The 8,437-nt window shown below is 39.8% G+C and overlaps 1 pseudogene; it reads left to right on the forward strand.

The window, feature by feature from the left end:
• The first annotated feature begins 4,061 nt into the window (after positions 1-4,061).
• On the forward strand, positions 4,062-5,032 carry LOC147433807 (uncharacterized; annotated as a pseudogene).
• Positions 5,033-8,437: the final 3,405 nt, after the last annotated feature.

Genomic DNA, 8,437 nt, shown 5'->3' on the forward strand with positions numbered 1-8,437 from the left:
GTAAAAGTGCCAATTTAAGGTTGCTAAAAAAAAAAGGCTTCGATTTTTCAAAGTGTTTCTCTAAATGAAGCCTCTAGGCAATTGACAGGTAATTCATGGCTTAGTAACAGAGATCAACGGAACTTGCTCTAGCATCGTGTACGGATTGAAGTAGCAAAAATCTAAATTTTAATTGAAAAACCGGGCGCTCTCACCTTACCCAAAAGGAGGAATTCAGTGCTAGCATGATGAGAGCATGACTTGAGCCTGGGTCTGCACAAATCAAGAGTGGCCACGTCTATCATTGAAACCACTTCACCCTTACTATCTTGTGCTACTTCTGGAGCATGAGAAAACTCAATTTTTACACTATTGTCACCACTTGTATTGTAATTGGTTTGTATGGGCAAGTGACAAGTACAACTCTTTTGCTTTTCTTGGTGGAATCATTTTATTCATTGGGAAAGTCTTGTGATGTTATACCTCTTAATTCCTATGACCGTATGTTGCATCCTTGCTTTTTGAGTGCACTATTTCTTTCAACTCTCAATTTCCTTTTTGTTGTTTTGGTGGCCATGAGCAAGCAAGCCATCTGGGTTTTTTGATTCACAAGGAGTTCTCCTTGGTGGTGGCCACCCCTTAGAATTCCTTGATATATCCTTGTGTAAGGGTTCAAGATTTTGAATATGATTAGAAAAGTGCTTCAATTTTTTCCAATCACTTAGAGACTCAAAGAATTTAGTGCACATCTCATCTATACTATTATAAAAGGGGGAGGGATTCCGGTTTCCTCTCCCGGACACATGTCGCTCCCTTCTCAGTCTGATCAGTGTGCTCTGAACTCAATGCACTCAATGAGAGAGAGAAAAAGTATGTGCAAAGAGAGACAGAGAGAAGCAACCAAAGGCTACCGGCCACTGTTCGAGAAAAGTGTGCCTCAGCTTAGCCTTGAGCCGGTTGCAATTACCCATTTGCAGTTTGGAAGCCATGCCAAAGGGAAGGTGGTGGACGCTACATTTTTTGCCAAAAGGAAATTGGAGGTTTTGAAACAAGAATATTAAGGAATTTAGAAAGTCTAAAATAGTTACAAAAAGGAATCAAGCCGCCTCTTGCACACGTGAGAAGGAATTGTGTGTGTGTGTGTGTGTGTGTGTGTGTGTGTGTGTGTGTGTGTGTGTGTGTGTGTGTGTGTGTGTGTGTGTGTGTGTGTGTGTGTGTGTGTGTGTGTGTGTGTGTGTGTGTATATACTTATTTATTTATTTATATTTATATTTATTTATGTACTCATTAAAATGTTTGAAAAAATGGAACTTAAATAATATAGCATAGCATAGACTCAAGAGAACTTAAATACTATAGCATAGGCTGTAGATTATAAGGCCTCAATTTATATTTTACTCTATCTCATCAACTTTGTATCTATCACACATTTAATTTGAAGCCTAACTTTGGAGTCTCCAATGTCCATACACGATACAGCTACTCTTGAGCCTGAGGCTTTGAGCCTGGCTGTTAATGTCTAAACTTCTAGAATCTGGATTCTAAAGCATAAGGAGGTACTGGTCTCAAGACTCGAGGCCTAAATTTCAAGGTTGCCTAAATTGTTACCCAATTTCCAAAGGTTCTTGGGCTTATTTAAATCTCCCTAGCTTGCAGGCTGAAGTTGCAGCGCCACTGGCCAAGTCCTGGACTCCTAAGTCCTGAGTCTCCTTACTCTTGACTTCTGCAGGCTACTACATATACAGCATGTTGCAGCGATGCTCATTGCTTGCCCAGTGCAGTGGTTAACCACTGCATGCCCACCGTCACCTGCTTAAGCCTTGCACGAGTTGCGGCCGTGAGTGAGCCCGTGACCCAGCTTTCATGATGCATCGCTACGCTTTGACTGAGTTGCAAACGTGCATGATGCATTGCTGCTAGCTACCTCTAGGTCGAGAGATCCATGCCAACTTCCAGCTTCCAAGCACTCACACAAGTGAGCACTGAGCACTGAGCAAGTTGTGACTCGTGACCTGCAAGTTGCACCGTGCACGCTTCAAAGCTAGTCTCACTGCTCTATCCTCAAGCTGGCTCAACAAGCTAATTACTTGCAAGTTGCAAGTCGTGTGGAGTTTGGACGTTGAACGGTGGTAGTCTGTCCATAGTACATACTCGTAGACCGTAGCCCTGCAATCTGCATGCAGGTCGACAGCGCTCTGGAGTTCCCGCATGGCCAGCAAGTTGCAACTTGCAACCATTACCCACTTGAGTCTTCACATATCCAGATTCCGCCCACTGCCGGTTGCTTGCTATATCCGCCCGCTGCCCAACCACTTGCAATATGCCCATTACCCACTTGGTAACGACCGTGATTGAAGTCTGCGGCATGCCTTCCTTGCACCAGATACTCTGCATACACAACTGCCAGAAGTAGGGCTGCACCTCGTGCATATTACCGCTGCTCCAATATTGCAGGTAACACAAAATTATTTATGACTAACATAATTGTCCCATTACCTTATTGATGATCGTTTACGTCTACAGGTTGTAGCTGATCACCTAAATATTATTTACCCCCTTGCAGGTTTGTAGCTGTTGGCCAGAAAAGAATGTTGGGTCCCTCTAAATTGTGTCGTGCCGACCTTGAGGCTTGAGCCCCCATACTCTTCGAACTGTTTCGACCCTCTCTTCCCACACTAATTTCACGACGACATCACTCGACTTCAAACTACTGCAGCCTCACCTAATTTGTAAATCGAGGTACCTTTTGAATTCGGTTGTCTAAAATATTGAAATTTGAATAATTGCAATTTCATTACATGTACACTAAATCGGCTCCTTTTATTCCCATTGCATTGTAGTGTAATAAGGTACATCAAAGTAGTGCAATGTCTTCTGCTCTAATTCAAACAACGAAGAGATTTCAAAGGTAAAACTTACGCTCTTTGGTTTTCCATCCTTGAGGCTTGCTATCGCATCATGTGCTACTTGTGTAATATTGTAACTTATGTTGTTTTTTTGTTAGGTCATTATGAGAGATGTGAAGCAAAGCACACTTCTCAAATTTGGGAGTGTCATACGAACACTAAAACGGCAACGTGCTACTGAGGGTACACAAGACATGGCATGCGAGGACAACGGGATGGATGAAGAGTTGGAAGAAAATGAAGAGCCCGATTCTTCATCTAAAAAAGTTGAAAGAAGGGCACTTTGGCAAGATGAGTGGTTGCATAAATTCAAGTGGCTCGGCTCATATATGACAATAAGAAGGTGAGACTCTTTTGTAGTTTCTGCTTGGATTACCCACATTCTAAGAGTGCGTATGCCAAGCAAGGATCCAAAAACTTTAAAACTAACAATCTCAAATCACATGCATGTACGCAATGCCATCGTGATGCACGTGATGCAAAGCTCTTTGGTAAGAGGGCATCGAAAGAAGGTTTGAAAAAGATGCATGTTACACAAGAAGATGCTTTGTTAAATTTGTTTAAAGAGGCCTTTTTTATTGGAAAGAACAATTTGTCTTTTTCCTTGTACCCATCCTTGCTTGAGCTAATGAGAGACACAGGGGTGCAATCCATGACCTCTCTTTACAATGATGATAAGGCATGTTCCGAATCATTTATTGTATAGCACAAGCCATAAGGGAGGAGACTTTAGCAAAAGTGGGAAAAAGTCCTTGGTTTGGCTTGTTAGTAGATGAATCTACTAACATTTCTTTGCATCACCACATGATTGTATACTTTTCCTATTTAGACCAAGGATGTGTGCGTTGTAATTCCTTTTATGGAATGGTGCGTACACATGATAGAACTGCTAAAGGCATTTATGATGTTCTTATGCATGAGATAACAAATGCCAAAATAGACACTAGTAGGTTAATTGCCTTTGGTTCAGATGGGTGCTCAACCATGGTAGGCCGCAAGAAAGGTGTAGCAACCCTCTTGAAGATATTTACCCCTAGGTTGACTGCTATTCATTGTGTTGCGTACCGCACAAACCTAGCTACTTCAGATACTTCAAAGAAAGTCCTTTATGCTAAGCAGCAAATTGACCAATTAATAAATGGAATTGCCAATCACTTTGCAAGTAGTTCTAATAGAATGGAGGATTTGAAAGAAATTCAAGAGGAGCTTGACTGTGAGGTAGTGAAGATGCAACGGATTTTTGAGATCCGATGGTTAAGTAGACATGCTTGTGTGGCCAAGATATGTAGATCTTTGGTGCTTTGCTCGTCATCCTATCACAGGAAAGGCAAGATTTGTATGGCATGCTAAGTAACTTTGAATGTATATATGCTTTGAATTTTCTTGCTGACATTCTAGGAAAGATTAGTGACTTGAGTAGACATTTCCAAAAGGACTATGTTGATGTCACTGCAATACATGGGATTGTCCAAAGCACTATATTATGCATTAGAGATGAATATCTAGAGGAACGGAATGTTGACCTCAATGCATCTCAAAGAGGTGTGGGAGACTATCCTATCATGCCATATTATGGATCAGAAAATGGATTTTTGCATGCCTTGCGTTCTTTATTGCGAGGTGATATGTTTTTCAGTCAAAAAATTGTCCGTGATGTTGAGGGAGGTGATTTGGTGCGCGCATTGGAATTTCAATCCAAATATGCTCAAAAGTGTGTGAATGCTTAGAGAAAAGATTTGTGGATAATTCTATCATGAGATGTACAAAAAATTTGGCTCCTGCATAACATCCAATGCATGAGAAGTTGCTAAAGGATTTTGGAATTATGGAATGCTCTGAAATTGCATCTTTCTATGGGGAAGAGAAGCTTGTAAAGGGGAAGAGGTTTACTCCTCTTATTGATAGAAATGCGTTTAAAGATGAATTTAGAAAATTTAAACGTCAAGCTACAATTGATTTTGCCAAAATGGGCCTTTGTGAAGTTGCTTCTTTGCTTGAGAACAATGACAGTTGGAAAGATATGTATCCAAATGTGTTGAAGATTGCTCAAATTGCCTTGGTTCAATGTTGTAGCACTACTGTATGTGAGCGTGGCTTTAGTAGTCGAACAAAGATCAAGAGAAAGTGGCGCAATAGAATGGAAATAGAGAGTTTGGATGCACTATTACCCAATTCTATTGAAGGTGATGATGTGACGGATTTCTCTCATGCAATGGAGTTGTGGAAAAATCTTGCAAATCGCCATCTTTTTGCTCCTCATGGAATGGAAAAAATTGATGTATGAACTTGGGGATGGAGTTAGCTAATGCTTCCTTTTGCTTCTAGCTTGCAACTAATTATCTACCCTCTTGCTCCATGATTCTCAGTATGACTCTATTGCTTTCAGGCAGTTTTTTGCACATCGCCATCTTTTTGCTCTCCCCATGGAATGGAAAAATTTGATGTATGAACTTGCGGATGGAGCTAGCACCCACTAGCACATTGTAGCCTTGACACATGAATTATGAACCCTCTTGCTCCATATTTCTTAGTGTGACTTTATAGCTTTGAGGCCGTTTTTTGGCTCCAATGTTTTGTTGGGGCTCTTTTTGTTGTCACAATGATGTTTGCCTTCACTTGAATAAAAATATCTTTTTTCTATCATCTCTTTCTGTGGATCTTACATACCCACCTCTAATGGATGATTTATATCTTGATCTCATTGTATTAAGAGTGTTGGAGCCTTTAAATTTTGTCAATAATTTGTTCAAATAGTTTCTAGATGTAAAGTCAAGTGACTCGATAGTGAATGGCCTTAGACTTGTAACACTCTTATGCTAAAAACAATCTTGTTGCATTGTTGAAGAGGGAAATATGCCTGATAAAAAAGCATACAAAGGGAAAAGTTCTACTCTTAACCAAAGTAAAAGGATAGAAGCTGGTTGAAATTTCTATATGCCTCTTGGAAACTTTAGTAATAGGAAAATGAGCCTTTTTCAATTGAGAAAATTTCCGAACACTGCCGCCGGCAATATTAGTAGGTATAGTAGGAAGAGAATGAGAATTTTTAGCTTGGAACTTGTTGAAAAGTGTTGACATGCTTTGGGTGCTGACGTCTTTGGCACGACAAGGACAAAGGCATATAAGTTTTTGAATGCCTTTTTAAAAATTGTAAATGGATCCCTTTCATTTGACCACCTCCTCAACTTTTTGTTCACCAGGTCCTTTGTTGAAAAGCCTCATGATTTTCTTTTCAACTTTTAGATCTTTCTTTTCAACTTTTTGTTTTAAAAAAGCTAAAGTGAGCCTTCACCTTGTTAATCATCTGTACTTTTTTTTAAAGTGATATTTTAATATTCTAAGTATGATTTTTCTAGCATTATATGTCATCCTTTGCTACTTGGGTTGTTCCAAAGTAAAGCAACTTTTGATAAATAAAGCAATACTTTGGGCTTTATCCTTATTTTGTTACACTATTATGATTGTTAGAACTTTTTAACTTGTATAAAGTACAAGTGGATGGAAAGGTAGTTTGGAAGCATTCTAGTGATAGTAGCTTGTGTGGAGTAAGTTCAACAAAAGGAATTAGAAGGTAAAAAGAAGACATCAATGTTAGGTATGAGGAAAAAGTCGGTTGGTTATTGGATTTTGTGGTGCAAAGCTTCTTTTTCAAGGGTGATTCTTCAAAGGATGTTTGTGGTGTGTAAGTCATATGTCAAAGTCATCATGCATGAGGTTGAGGATTAAGGTGAATGCGGTGCCAAGGGATCGACCATGACAAACTTATTGTATCATGTAAGTGCAAGGGAGGGTTGATTCTTACAAGGCTACATATAAGCATATAAGTTTATCCGCCCAAAGTTCAAAATAAGGGAGAAGCCAGCTTAAATATTTAGGTTTTCTTTTGTGGAGGGAGAGGGGGGAGGGATGATGTGTCTCACATCATCCGTGTCTTTCACCTTGTAAGATAATAGTTGTGTGCATACAAAGGATACTAATGCCACTATGTATCTAATCTTAGTTGTTTTTCCAAATTTAAAAGTTCTTGTTTAGTATATGATTTTTTTTTCAAATAACAATCTTGTTTGTTTCTTCTTGGAAACCATGCCTTTGTGAATACAATGTTACCAATTATTTTATTGAAAAGATAAGAAAGCTTAAGAAAAGGGGTTGGCAACTTGGATTTAGAAGACAAAAAGGGATATATTCCAATATTTTGTTGATGTTAAGATGATTTCACATGCCTTCTTATAATTGAGGCTTAAAAGTGGTGAGGTAGGGCAAAATAGGTTTAGGTTAACCATATTCCTTGATGCAAAAGAAGATAGCCTTGTGTTGAGGGTAAATAAGTCTTCAAAAATTTTATTTGCTGGAGCTTACAAGCTCACAAAAGTGTAGGATTAAAGATCCAAATGATTCAAGAGTTTAAATGGTGGTATACAATGCCCAAGAGGTTGGTTCTTGCAAGGTCAACATCATAGAGTTCAACTAGAGTTTAGAATTCTCATACCCATCCTCCAAAGCATATCTCTATGTCTCAAAATAAGTTCCTCTCAATTGGGTGAGCACTAGGGGAAGTAGATTTAGGTTTACTGTACCTTCCTTTGAACCAAGATTATCTTAGTGTAAATGGTTCATTAATGTTCAAAAGGTTCCCTCGTGTAGAAGATGCAGGTCCACAAAGGTTAAATGTCAAATTTCATGCGATCCAAGAGTTAAAGTGATGGTTGCAAGACATAAAAGGCTATCTGATCATAATAGAATGCATATATTCTGAAAGGTTAAGCTCACCGTCAAGGTTGTGGGAGGGGGGCCGTTGATCATAGCCCTCCATTCAGTTGCCATTTTTGCACAGAATGAGGAGGTAGAGCCATCCGATGAGTGACACCTCAGTTGTCGAAATATTGTTAGGCTGCATCCAATCTAAATTGAACAGCTCGGCATCCAAAAGTTCACAACTTGACAACTCAGCATGCGTAATCAGGCTTCCAATCTATCGCTCAACAGTCGCCACCTCAGCCCCTCGAATCCATGCAGGTTGTGCAGGTTAGCATTGTCAAGCAATTTCTGTTGTACGGGCAAAACAGTGACAGTGGACAGATCGGCACAGTGGTCCTGGTTCCTGTAGGTACTGCAAGTGTTGGGCCCCCTCTTCCACGACCCTTGATGGCCAGGAATGGTCCTTCAGTGACCATTCCCACAAAATAATAGCTCTTGCCCTGGCTCGCGGCCTCCTTGCTGCTTGCCATACGGTCACAATTATTTCGGGGAATGGTCACTGAAAGACCATTCCCTACACCTTAAAGCCTTCTAGATTGTAGTTTTTCCCAAATCCTAGTCATAAACTATCTAGAGCCTTAAGCCTCCTTTTGATATACTATAGTGTGTCTTTGATACTCTATAGAATGTAGGGGAAGTTCTAACGCAAATTATATTTTGGGAATAGCAATGTATGTCTTGGGGATGGCCTATGGCCTATGCCTCCTTTTTGTGTAAATTCCCATTTCTAGTATTTATCCATGAGTATGCATTGTTAGTCATGTATTCTAGAGTGTATCTTGCATAGCATGTAC

This window comes from Adiantum capillus-veneris, chromosome 19 (assembly GCF_014529385.1).
Source record: "Adiantum capillus-veneris isolate H3 chromosome 19, ASM1452938v2, whole genome shotgun sequence".
NCBI classification, from domain to species: domain Eukaryota; kingdom Viridiplantae; phylum Streptophyta; class Polypodiopsida; order Polypodiales; family Pteridaceae; genus Adiantum; species Adiantum capillus-veneris.